This window comes from Papaver somniferum, chromosome 2 (genome assembly GCF_003573695.1).
Source record: "Papaver somniferum cultivar HN1 chromosome 2, ASM357369v1, whole genome shotgun sequence".
NCBI lineage: Eukaryota > Viridiplantae > Streptophyta > Magnoliopsida > Ranunculales > Papaveraceae > Papaver > Papaver somniferum.
This window is the reverse complement of record NC_039359.1, coordinates 205,424,650-205,437,761: the sequence shown is the minus strand read 5'-3', so window position 1 is coordinate 205,437,761 and position 13,112 is coordinate 205,424,650. Positions and strand designations below refer to the sequence as shown.

The 13,112-nt window shown below is 34.9% G+C and overlaps 1 long non-coding RNA gene and 1 other non-coding gene across 2 annotated transcripts; one reads left to right on the top strand and one right to left on the bottom strand.

Moving 5' to 3' along the window:
• Positions 1–2,630: 2,630 nt before the first annotated feature.
• TRNAS-UGA lies at positions 2,631–2,712 on the top strand. Its single transcript has one exon. It is a non-coding gene; the product is annotated as a tRNA-Ser (tRNA).
• A 1,203-nt stretch (positions 2,713–3,915) lies between these two features.
• Positions 3,916–4,910, bottom strand: LOC113354428. The gene is made up of 3 exons (XR_003361872.1): positions 4,596–4,910; positions 4,407–4,451; positions 3,916–4,016 (listed from the first exon to the last, which is right to left on the bottom strand). It is a non-coding gene; the product is annotated as an uncharacterized LOC113354428 (long non-coding RNA).
• Between the last annotated feature and the right edge of the window lie 8,202 nt (positions 4,911–13,112).

Here is a 13,112-nt window from a genome sequence, read left to right as displayed (position 1 = left end):
CAGAGGTTTCCAAACTACTATTGTTACTGTTTTCGTTCTAATTATGTGGTTTGGGTTTGGCAATGATGGTACATATAGTAAGCTTCACCTTCCCAAGTAATTTCTTGGCTTAGCCGGATCGCTATTTGAATAATATTTGTTAGATGTTAATGGTTTTTTCTATACATAAATTCGTTCATGGCTATCCTTCACGAACATAAAATGAAGAAGAAAGAGGTGAGGATGTGAGTTGGTCCTTTGGATTGTAGTATTTGAGATATATGTTCCAAATTTCCCTTGAAAGTTAGTATTGAAAAAAAAATATGGATAGCCATTTCCGGAGCTGAGTTGCAGATTGGGCATATATTTGAACTGGTAAGGTTGATCCTATTAAGAATTTTGAATGTTGGTAAACCTTCATTCATTGTTTTCAAAAAAATATATATTTTTGGAAACCTATTTTGAGGCATATTCAAATGTTTTGAGGCAAATATTTTTCTAAGTTCAGCTGAAAGTTATCTGCCGAACCTTAATTTATCAGTCGAACCTAGGAAAAAACATAGGTTCGGTTCAAAATTTGAGTATGCCTCAAAAACATCCTTCTATTTTTGTGAGCAAGATAGCGGCCAAATAAAGTTGGTGGTTGGTAATTGGTTCTGGTCCATCTGATTGCTTTTTCGGTTGAGGCATTTATATCCTGATGCGGTTGTGTAGGATCTCGATTTGTATATGGCCAGATGATCTTATCAAGTGGTTCATCATATTGTGTACAAATGTTTATATACAATAGTTTTGTTTTCAATACTCTATTTCTTTGCTTAAAGATGACATCTTTAATGCTAGTCTTCAATACTCTATTTCTTCAACCAGACCCGCGTTAACGATGAACTACATAAACTATGGATGTCATGTTCTGGATATCCCATTATGTTATAGACTCTGGGTTATATAGAGACCGGTGATTTTTTCTTAAATTGAACCATATACTAAACGTGGTAATCGTTTCGGAAACAAAAACCAATTGGGTATGAGTGGAAAGACATTTTTTTTTAATATATAAAAAAGAACGGTGGTTGTTTCTTAAAACAAAAACCAATTGGCTATGAGTGGAGAGGCATTTTTTTTAAAGAACAACTGACTACTATTGGTGGGCAACCTAGCAACAAGCTAGGCACCAACACCTCTTTGAATAACAATACTTAATCTATCTCTATGAAAAATAAAACTATCAAAGCACTACTAATGTCCTTGCTAGCTAAACAATTCTTCAGACAACCAATTCTTCAGCAATACCTAAATTAATTTAAATTAAAGAACAAATGATCCGTTACGATCGAGGCAAGCATTTGCTGAGAGCCTATGTAAGATTATTTTTGTGAGCATCCAACTCAAAGCCAATTGGCGATGTTAGTTGCACAAAAATATCATTATATTCGTAATCTATCTAGTTGATTTAGTTGATGTGGGACTATTTAATTTCCAAATACACTAATTTTAGGATTACGGCAATTATCCACATAAAACTGGTCTTTCCCGGTGGCCCATCTTTAAGCCCACGAAACTAAGTTCTCATTTCGGTTATGCTCTAATTTTCAACGAAGTCTAAGATAAGCATAGACGAGGATACTTTGGCATGAAGGACTCTGTTTTCCCATTTCTCGCTCCCAATTCTTTGCCGAGAATTGAACATGAATTTGTTCAAGAAAATGTATGGAATCTGTTGAGAAATACTCGAGGGATGCCGAGATGGACAAGAACTAAGACAAGTATAGACAAGGATTCTTTGGCATGAAGGGCTTTGTTTGCCCATTACTCGCTCCGAATTCTTTTACGTGAATTGAACACGGATTTTTTCAAGGGATCTATCGAATCTCTTGAGAAATGCTTCGAGTCCAAATTTGTTCACACTCCTCTAACGAATGTATATTTCACATATTCTTCTGATTTGTTGATTATTTAACGGATGACCATTACCCTTCATGTTTAGAATCACGACCCTCGTTACATAACTCCCTAAATGAAATCAAGGGTAGAGATTAAAATGTGAAACATCCACTCGTTAAGGAGTGTGCACGAATTCATACTCAAATGCTTCAGGGATGCCGAGATGGACAAGAGCGGGATTCATGACATCGTCCTCATTGGTGGGCCCACCGGAATTCCAAAGGTTGAATCTCTTCTGCGTGAATTCTTAAAATGAGAAGGAACCGAGCAAGTGTCTCCTCTACCCTGATGAGGCTGTGGTTTATGATGCTGCAGTGCAAGCTGCTATTTTGATTGGTGATCAAGGGAATGAGAAGATAATTGTGGCAAGGTAACTAAAAAGAGCAAGGTAAATAAAAGAAAAACAGCCCAACAGGGTTAAACTCCCACGCATATAGACTTGTCTGTGTCGAAAGGAAAGTACAAACGTGAAGTCGTGTACACAGACACAATTGTGGGGCATGGAGATGTATGCCTCCCACGCATAATCATCCTGATGACATCTGAACACCGCCTAGTTGAGGCAAACCTAGTTGCTTCTTAGAAAATGGCAACTCGAGATTCTAAAATTATCAAAATCAACCGATATGCAAATCCTCATCGCCTAACCCTTAGTGTTCCATTAGGTCGTCTTTCAAATACATTAATTTTGTTGGTAATCAACAGGGGTCAATATGTCCGAGTGGTTAAGGAGACAGACTTGAAATCTGTTGGGCTTCGCCCGCGCAGGATCGAACCCTGTTGTTGATGATTCCGTTTTTCATTTTGAAACCGATTTTATCTTTCCTATTTTGCAACCGATATTATTTTTATTCCTTTTTTAATTTTGAAACCGGTTTTATCTTACCTTGTCATTTTGAAACCGATATTATCTTTCTTTGTCATTTTGAAAATGATTCACGTGTCCCTCACATTTAATTCATCAATCGACTCTAACAACATCGATCGATTTATGCACTACACCATTTCTCCGGAATAGCAACAGATGGATGCTGTTGCAAAAGGGACTTGCAACGGCAGAAGTCGTTGCTAATGGTGGCGTTGCATATCTTTTGCAATAGATCGTTTTCCTTTGCGAAATTTTTCGGCAACGGTTTTAGGTTCACCCAAGTGTTTTTCGGCTTTGCAACTGTTTCGGCAACAGCTTGAAGCAGTTGCGAAGTTGAAAATTAGCAACAGCTATAAAGTAGTTGCGAAATTTGGAACCAAAAAAATTTAGAACGGCCCATTGGCCTGACCCGGTTTTAGTATTCTGGTTCTAAATTTAGTAACAGTTTCCAACCGTTGCTAAAGTTTTTGCAATAGAAAAAAAAGTCAAGCTAATCTCTTGTTGACTAGGTCGACAGTTTCCTGCAATATATTTTCAGGCCAGAATTCAGGCCAAAATACTGAAAGCATATAAACAAAACTTCACATATACTTTGGTAAAACTAAAACTATGCAACATATCAAAGCATGGATACTTCAATTATTCAAACACTGTATAAGTTCAACTATATAGATTTCTATGTTTTAGGTTACTTTCATGATTTCTAAATTAAACATTGCAAAATCTTCCTTACTCTCACTTGTTATCGTATCATCACCACAACGCACCTCCAAAAATACTTGAGCAATCTTAGATTCACTCCCCACTACTTGTCTTGAAGCCTCATGGAATGGAAGCCAAGCTTTCATCTCCTTCTGGCCATATCGTGCCAACTATATAATTGTTTCATCTAGCATCAAAACCAAGACGAAAGCTAGATGAACTTCATAATTAAAGGCAATTGAAAAAAAACTACTTGAACTTCAGATCTCATACTTGAACAAACGTAAGTTCTGTGAAAGATACACTTAAGTAATGAGAAGAACTCTAGCTAAACGGAACACAACATTAAAAGATCCGAAACCCATATCAAAAATTTCAAGGATGGAGTCAAGACAAGATCACCTTTATCAAGGGTGTGGATCCAGAGAGACTCGAGAACTCTAAGTTGTGCATCCGAAGTTGCTTCCTTCATCAAATGCAGTAACGAACCAGTTTCGGCACCATTAGAGTTATTCTTTAGAACCTTTAGAAATTGAAACAAACAAGATTGTAAGTCAACAGTACACAGAGGGGTGAAAAACATGACAATAAAAAAACGTGCTAAATGAGGCTATACCACCTTCTTGCAAAATGAAAGTACAGATAGTAATTCATCTTTATTACAAGTTAAAAAATAGAGGAAGTATTTGAAGTATTAGTAACAATAGTGAAAAAGCTATATATTAACCATAGAATCATCAGCATAAGTTCCTTGGTGAGTACATGGCAGTCTCTCAAATCAAGGATGCTTTGCACTACTATCAGACGATAAATGACATGTTACACAGTTTAGCTTAAGAACAATCCCCAGAGTTAAGAATAAAGCATGCTAGCTGATTTGACAACAATGAAACTTCTCAAATAAATATCTAACCTCAAAGCAACTCAGTTCTTCAGTTCTGGCATAACTTCTCCAGCTCTGCCATGACACAAGCAATGCCTTGTCAGCAAAAGTAAAGGAATAAAACAACAAATGAGTTAAATCAAGCATATCAAACTAATCAGAGACAATAAAGATCACAAACTAACATTCAAAAACACGGAATGAAAAAATAACACCCACATTTTGCATATAAGCAATCCATCACTGCTTCCTTATAGCAGAACTTAGAGCATCTCCCACTTTCATATGCAGAACAAAAGAACACACAAGGTATCAAATGGAGCAGTGATTATGAAGGTATAGAAAGCTTGATTCTTATCCACAATTATACTGATAACTTAGGAAGGATCACAAGATTCACAACAAAAAATTCTAATTATATACAACCACAAGGTAAGTTGACTGCTAAAACTGTTACTTCTTCTCTATACAGGTAAACTACATGCACGATACTCATCAGATTGAGATATATCTTGGTTTCATTTGTTGTTTCCAGTTCCAGGTTACCTGCACTTTGATAATTGTCATTGTTAGTGTACTGTAATTATATTTACTAAATAAATATACAATTTTCTTAACATTTCTATGATTACCCGTGAAAGATTTGATTTGATTTTGGCGCAAGCGATAACCAATACCACTAATTGTACCCCAAGAAAAAAATAAGGAAGGTAGATATTCTTTGTAAAAACATACCTTCAACCTCCATTACCACTCTTGATTTGTTTTTTTCTGCCTCTGTGAGCACTTTTTCTTTGATTCCTTTGGCAGCAAACATCTCTGAGCTTTTCTTTGCATCCGCTGTATTGATATCGGCATGTTTCTTCCCTGTCGAGTTCCAAAAACATGTTATCAATCATCCACAACATGTAACTACAGTTTTAGATATGCAACTACCTGAATTATATACTTTCATGAACAATAGTTACAAATTGAATATTAATAAACCAAGTAACTGAAATGATTTAGCAATAGAAGTTTTCGAATTCTGACTTAAGAAATTAAGCTCGCTTTTTACGTTTCGCTTTTGCTTGCATCTCCATACCAGCTTTCACTCCCCAAGAGGTAGATATACCCCCTGTTGCCAATACAAATTTAGAATTTACCCGTATACTGGTTTCATCGAGAAAAGTCAGCCTCCAGGACAGGCATTTGTGCAGCTTCTGGACGCCACTTTGCCGTGACATGTTCAAAGACACCATTAAAATCATAATTTAACACCATAAACCGCCTATCATAACTAAGAGGAAGATGCTTCCGATAAAGAAAAAAAATATTCAAATCACAGCAATCTGATAATATTGACTTTCAAATGTGAATGCCAATTAGATTTTTCAAATTTTCAGTACAAGCCTCAGACCCTCGCTCATGTCACTATCACAGTCTATCTCAATACTGCACATCATAGTCCATTTCAATGCTCATGTCAGCTCATGTCATTATCACAATCAATCTCTCCTTTGATAGAAACTCTTTTGCATTCGACCCCCATCAATGATGCACATTACAAGAAGCAGCTCGATAGGATGAAATTGCAGAAGCTGAAATGATAATTACAAAGGAACTCTGGAAAATCATGAGGTTTGTAACTATGGAAAATCATGAGGAAGCACCAGCAGGAAACGTGATATGCCTTCATAGAGAAGGTGAACAGGTTCTACAAACTGAGGATTTCCAGTATTTCTCACGCACATCTCCATGAACATAAAAAAATCTACAAGCAAGAGCCTGTGCCGAAGCCAAATAAACTGACCTCAAGTGTAATAGGGGTATGATCGATACTCAATATTATTATAAAATAAATCCTATCATGTATTGAACCACCTCATAGCTTAAAATATATGAAGATTTTTTGTTTTTGGTAAGCCCAGAAGTGGAACTTGTTATTCAAATCTGTTGGTGTGTCCCATTCAATGACAAAAACACTATAAGCAAGCAAACAAAATATGTGTTCATCAAAAATTGTAGTATAACGAAACTGAAATATACCTAGTTCATGAATTGTTATTTCTATATACCTCAAACTGCAGGTTTGGTGTTTAGATTAATCAACTTCTATACCATTATAAGTAAATCCATTACTGAGCTAAGTATACACACCCATTCATACAAATTTCTGGAATTAACAGCTGCAACGAACAATCAATTGAACCATCAATTTCAAACAACAAAAATTCCCATTTGATAAATCCCTAAAATTCACACCAGCATCAATCAAAGCAAAAACAAAATTAGGGTTTCCCATACCAACAACATACCAACGAAAAGGTATAATCTCGAGTTTCGGTACAATTACTAATTGCTTTAGACAACACAAAATTACTCTCGAATATTGTTGGTGCTCCTCATTGACTGTTCTTCATCGATTTACAACAAATCCTCAAGAACTGATCTGCCGATGGATTTTGTTGATGATGAGCATCGAGAAAAGCTGACGAATCTTCGTTTTCAGCTGGTGTTGATGAAGAGAATATAGAAGAGCTCATATTATTGATTGATTTTTTCGATGGATCTTCGATTTCGTTTGTATTTATGAAGAGAATAGAGAGGAGACGAAATGAGAGAGATGGAGGCGCTGGTCCTGGTAGATAAAGAAGAAGATAGGGTAGGGTTGAATTTTTGGATATATGACAAGGAAAAAGGGTGGAATAATCTTTCTTATGTAAAACGATTTTACATAGTTGGGCTAAAAAATAAGAATAGTGTTCCCACCCCACGCAGCCGATTCGCACGCGTATAGTGTTGGAGTTACCTTGCACACAAGAAGGACACACATGTGTTATGGTCAGCCGTTGCAAATTGCAACACCGCTAAAAAAATTCGCAACTGCTTTCTGCAATTACAAATTTTGCAACAGCATCCAGCAATTGCGAAATTTTGAGCAGTTGCGAATTCGCAACTGCATAAGAGTTGTTGCAAAATTTTGTTGCTAATCGGAAAAAATGGTGCAGTGATAGGAAATTCCATGATTCATCTTTTCTTATGCTTTAAAAATCAAAGTAAACATCGTCAATTGCAACCCATTATTCTTAATTATTTTTGTGATTGATTTCTTCGTTCAGGATTGACATCGCAAACAATCTCGAGTTATTGTGTTTAACCATAATCAGTCGACGTTCATATCCACATTTACCGATCTCTGTGAAAATCGGTCGATGTATGTAACCACGTCAACTGATTTATTCTGTATGTGTTATCAAGTTGACGAACATCTAACCAAAATTGGTCGATGTGGGAAATCGACCGAGAAAGAAAATATCCACTTTTTTTTAGTTTATTTTTTAAGCTACAGCCGGTGAAGCATGGTTGAATGAGAAAGAAAATTTTATGAAAATTTTATACCCAAATTAAAGACGAGTATATTGAAAATCAATATGATTTATACTCGAACCGAAAACGTGTATGACTGCTACCTATTTTCAGATAGAGTATGATTCATACTCAATTTGAGAATTAGTATGATTTCATATTCACTCTTAACCCTAGTATGAATTTGAATTGTGTTTTATACCTAATTTTCATGATGTTTTGTTTTTTTTTCTTCTAGAACCGGTTCATGTAAATGTCTACATTAATCGATTCTTAGTGAAGAAAATGCCTAACTTGCTTGTGTACTTAATAACCCAGAATCGGATTACATGAGCGCGTGTATCGTGGTCACCGATTTTTATAATCGGGCTAGTAGTAAGTAATATGTACCGATTCTTGGTGTTTATTGTGAATGAAAACATCAACCCATAATCGGTCTACGTGTGCATAAATATCCACCGATTCTGAGTAGATTTTTGTCAAATAATTTTTTTTCATGTTTTTATACAAATTAACGTCAGTTGATTTCAAGGTTAACTTGATTAAATACCTACTAATTATCCGAATTAACACTAATTAATCAGGAGTAAATTAGCCATTAAAAAATAATTGGCTAAGGGGTTTTACATTTTTCTTCAAAATGTCTTATTTTGTGACGTAGTGATAGGCCCCAAATAACTCACCTACAGTAGAACTTCGATAAATCAATCCTCGATAAATTAATTACTTCGCTAAAATAGTAAAATTCTCTGGTCTCAAAAATGCTTGGATAACCTAAACTTTAACTCGACATATTAATAACTTCGTTAAAATAATAATTTTTTTGGTCCCAACGCTATTAGTTTATCGATGTTTTACTATAGGCCCTGAACTAGCCAAGTTTTTTTATTCGATGACAATAAATTTTTATTAAAACCAAAGAACATCAAAAGTCATACAAAAAACCAATGGGTAGCCAAAACCCAAAAACAAAAAACACCCGGCCTTTATATTTTTAGGCATCTATGATATGATCATTTTAAAATTATTCTGAAGTAAGGCTGACCAACAGTTTCAATCACCTCCAAAAACTCTAGCCTAGTATCAAAAATAAGACTGTGACCATCTTGTGATTACATACCAAGGTATCTGATTAGACCTAATAAGCACTTACCACAGCCTTTCAATCTGATCTAAAAGTCAAAGAAGTAAAGATGTTTATCAATGCTCATTCCCCTGCATTTAGTACAACCATCGCTTCTATAAAATAGTTTGTAGCAATACTTAATCCCCCTGCTACAGCTATAAGGTAACCCCCTCCACCGTCCCTTCCTATGAAACCATATCCTGGATTTTCTTTTGAAGCTCCATCACAAGACAAGAGAAATTGATTATCTATATTGGTTGTTGAAAGAATAATTCTACTACTCTGACATTTTTAACTTGCCTGTACTTTTAGAAACTTTTATTCTCACATCACATTCAAAAGTGAGCTTCAATATTCTGTTTTGAGTATGCCTTCATTATATGTACCTTCCTCAAAAACACAATTGTTTCTCATGAACCACAATTCTTTCATGATTATAAATGGAACATTCCTCCATATTTCTTTCACTGCAAGACTCTTGTGCTCATCAAAATGAATAATTTTCTCAAATGATGATGGATTCACAAAATAAAATTTCTACCAATCCACGTCCAGATTTTCATGTTTTTTTCACATTGCCACAATATCTGGTCTAGATATTCTTCTGAATTTTCACACAACACACATCTAGAAGCAAGCTTGAAATTTCTACTTTTAAGTTCTCATATGTAACACAACTACCCCTAACTAGTTTCCATATAATGCATAAGATACTTGGATGAATGACATGTTCATATACAAACTACAATACTTTATTTTGTTTTCTAAAGAAATTAAAACTCTCATAATTGGTTCAGTGATAACTATTCCTGCTCTCCATGAGTAGCATGGACTGGGTATCTAGTCACTGACTATGCTACTAGCCTACTATGAAAGTCTTTAATGGGTACTTAGATGAAGCAAATGATGGAGGGTTGCGTCCCTTTTAATTTGAATTTGAAAAAAAAAATATATTATTGTTTCATGGAGAGTCGCATCTCTTCACGAAGAAATTCTCCATGGAGAGTTGTGACTCTCCAAAAAAAAATATTCTCTCAGGAGAGACTCTTCGTTTTTCTCAAAGATTTTTTTTTTCTTTTCGAAAAGAGGATTTGAAACATATATTAGAATTGGGGTCCTGGTTCATATAAACATGTGAATCCAAAGTTGTCACATAGTTAGAGGTGTAATTTGGGATGTGCCATCACGAGCCCAGCCCATCCCAACACGTTAAAATCTGAGCCCAGCCCAACACGTGATTTAGCACAGCACGGCCCAACATGTTAGTTTCGTGGGCTGTGTTGGGTTAGCCTAATCGGCATAGTAGCACATCACAACAAGCGACACGGATAAGCATGTGGCCCAGCCCAGACCAGCACGTCAAGAAAGGACGTCATAGCATGCACAAGTATACCATATTACAAAACATAATATATCACATTTTGTGTACATTTTACAAAAGAGTCACTATTCTAACTAGTTTTTGACATTTTATGCTGTCTTATTTTTATAACAACACACATAATACCTAAATATTTGGAAAATACATTTCAATATCGTTGTTATAATGTCGTTACCTATGTTTGATTAGAACATTAATTTACATGACAATGATCCAATTTTATATTTGATGGGATATTTCTTTTTATTGGATAAACTCGTTAATTTTATTTGAAATAATTTCTGAAATAATCTCAAATGATATGTTGTCTATTTAGATTCTCGTGATAATGTCTGACTTAATTTATACCATTAAGTGATTTCAAATTGTTTATAATACGTGTGCCAGCACGGCACAACACGTTTATTCGTGTGATGTGCCCGTGGGCTGTACTGTGCCTAGCGTTTGACTAGTAAAGCACAACATGACGCATGGCACGTGAAGCATGCGATTTCGTGTGACGGATTGTGCCGGGCCGGTACGTTTTACACCTCTACACATAGATGATACAATTATGGATGTAAAGTCCTTGTAATATGGCCTTTCAAAACTCTCCCTTGTCCAAGTGTTCATAACGGCATTTTTATTACAAAAATTGAAATATTATAAGCATTTTTTATTTGAAACCTACTAATTAAAAAATAAAGCATTAAATCTAAAATTTACGAAAAAAATTGAACTGGCTCCTAAATCTGAGCTGATCATGTGTATTTGCTTCCTTGCTTTAGCATAACGTTTTTCCAAAAGTAATCACCAATCAAATACATAAACCCCTCTAATGATTTACTCTAGAATAAGCACTACAGAATTAATCACCAAACAAATACATCTTCCCCCTTAAAGGCCTTGACAAATAAAACTCTCACATTGAATGGTGATGAAACCCTCACTTCCTATTGGCATAGAAAGGCCTTTTCTAATGCAGAAGATATGGTGAGGACACTTCGCATAACTCTATTGGTTGTAATAATTAAAATTTGGTTACAATTTGGATATATCAAATACTTAACAGTCCGTTTGTAACGGTATTGAAAAAGAAGTAGGTAAACAATACTTATGCTAGAATTTAAACTTGAATTATTTATTTACACCGTGTTTACACCTATACTTAACTATACTTTAGTAAGGGTGGACAAAACTCGCATCCAAACCGTTAAATAAATAAAAGAAAAGAAAAAAAAAGAAATTCTTAAAACGTGAAACTCTTAAAAAGGAATTCATGTTAAAAAAAGAAATCGTTGACACACCAAAAAAAAGGAATCGGTTGAAATCAGGAGTCCGTGTCAAAAAAGGAATTGGCCTTTCTTTACATATATATATATAATATATGTGTATGCAAGTCGTAATATTCCCGTAATTATCTTCACATTTTGTTGACGTACGCTGCATGTTTTTTTTTTTGTTTTGTTTTTCTGTCAGATGGTTTAACAATGATTCACGAACAACAGTGACCAGGAATCCATGATTCATTAATGCCCATTGTTAATTTTAAGCCGGTTTTTCTTTTTAATGCCTATCTTCCCCCTTAAAGGCCTAGACAAATAAAGCTCTCACATTAAATGGTGATGAAACCCTCGCTTCCTATTGGTCTAGAAAGGCCTTTTCTAATGCAGAAGCTATGGTGAGGACACTTGGCATAACTTTATTGGTTGTAATAATTAGAATTTAGTTATAATTTGGATATATTAATATACTTAACGGTCCGTTAGTAACGGTGTTAAAAAAAAGTAGGTAAACAATACTTAGGTTAGGATTTAAGCTTGAATTATTTAGTTACACCGTATTTACACCTATACTTAACTGTACTTTAGTAAGGATGGATAAAACTCACTTCCACGTTAAATAAATTTAAAAAAAAAGAAACGTGAATTCTTAATATAGGTGAAACTCTTAAAAACCAAATCCTGTTAAAAAAGGAAATCGTTGACACCAAAACAAGAAATCGTTTCAAATAAAAAAATTGTATTTATTCTTAATTGTAGAAGTACACTGTCTCTTGCTTTTACTGTACCACAAGATATGGATGTGCTAGAGGTTTTTTAATAGTCATAGGTTATGGATTTGCTGTTGATTAATTGCTGAAGAATAAAACAGACATGAAGGTTGAATTTGTACGTGATTTAGGATTTATTTCTTTTCTCTTTTTTATTTTGATTTAGGTTACTTATCTTTTAATCATCTTGCTGTCTTTTGGTTTTGGTTTTGTAGGAGAGGAGTTTTTCAATTGACCGAGAAGCATTTGTAATATGGCATAAAGACACAATTACAAAAGGAGATGTTCGGGTATATGATTCCAGGTAAAATCAATCTTTTTTTCTCAGGTTTCGACTTTTTTTTTATTATTTTTATAGTATTTTATTTGATTTTTGTAGATACTTTTACGAGTTCATATTTTTACATGATGAGCGAAGGAATTTGAAAGTTCTTAAAGTTACATGTTGAGTTCAAAATATGTGTTTCGCTAAGGCAACTTTTGGAGCAACGTGTGTAGAGCTATAATTGTTCTCACAATGCAGAATAACTACAATGCGTTGCTCAAAGTGTATGACACTCAAGCGTACACATACGATGATGAGGTGATCAAAAAGGCAGAAGCTATGGGAAATCCAGGGCTTGTGGAAATTACAGCGAGAGAAGATAGCTTTATTTTTACGGTTGAATCTACAGATGCTGGAAAGCTTCTCGAAGATGCAGCTGAAAGTGGAAGTTACAACCAACAGATTGAAGGTTTGAGCTGTGTCTTTTGCAGTTTATGAAAGTGATACATTGCAGGTGGTTTTGAGGTTGTGAATTCGGTCTTGAACCTAAGATGGAGATGGGTTGTTTGCTGCTTAAAGGAACT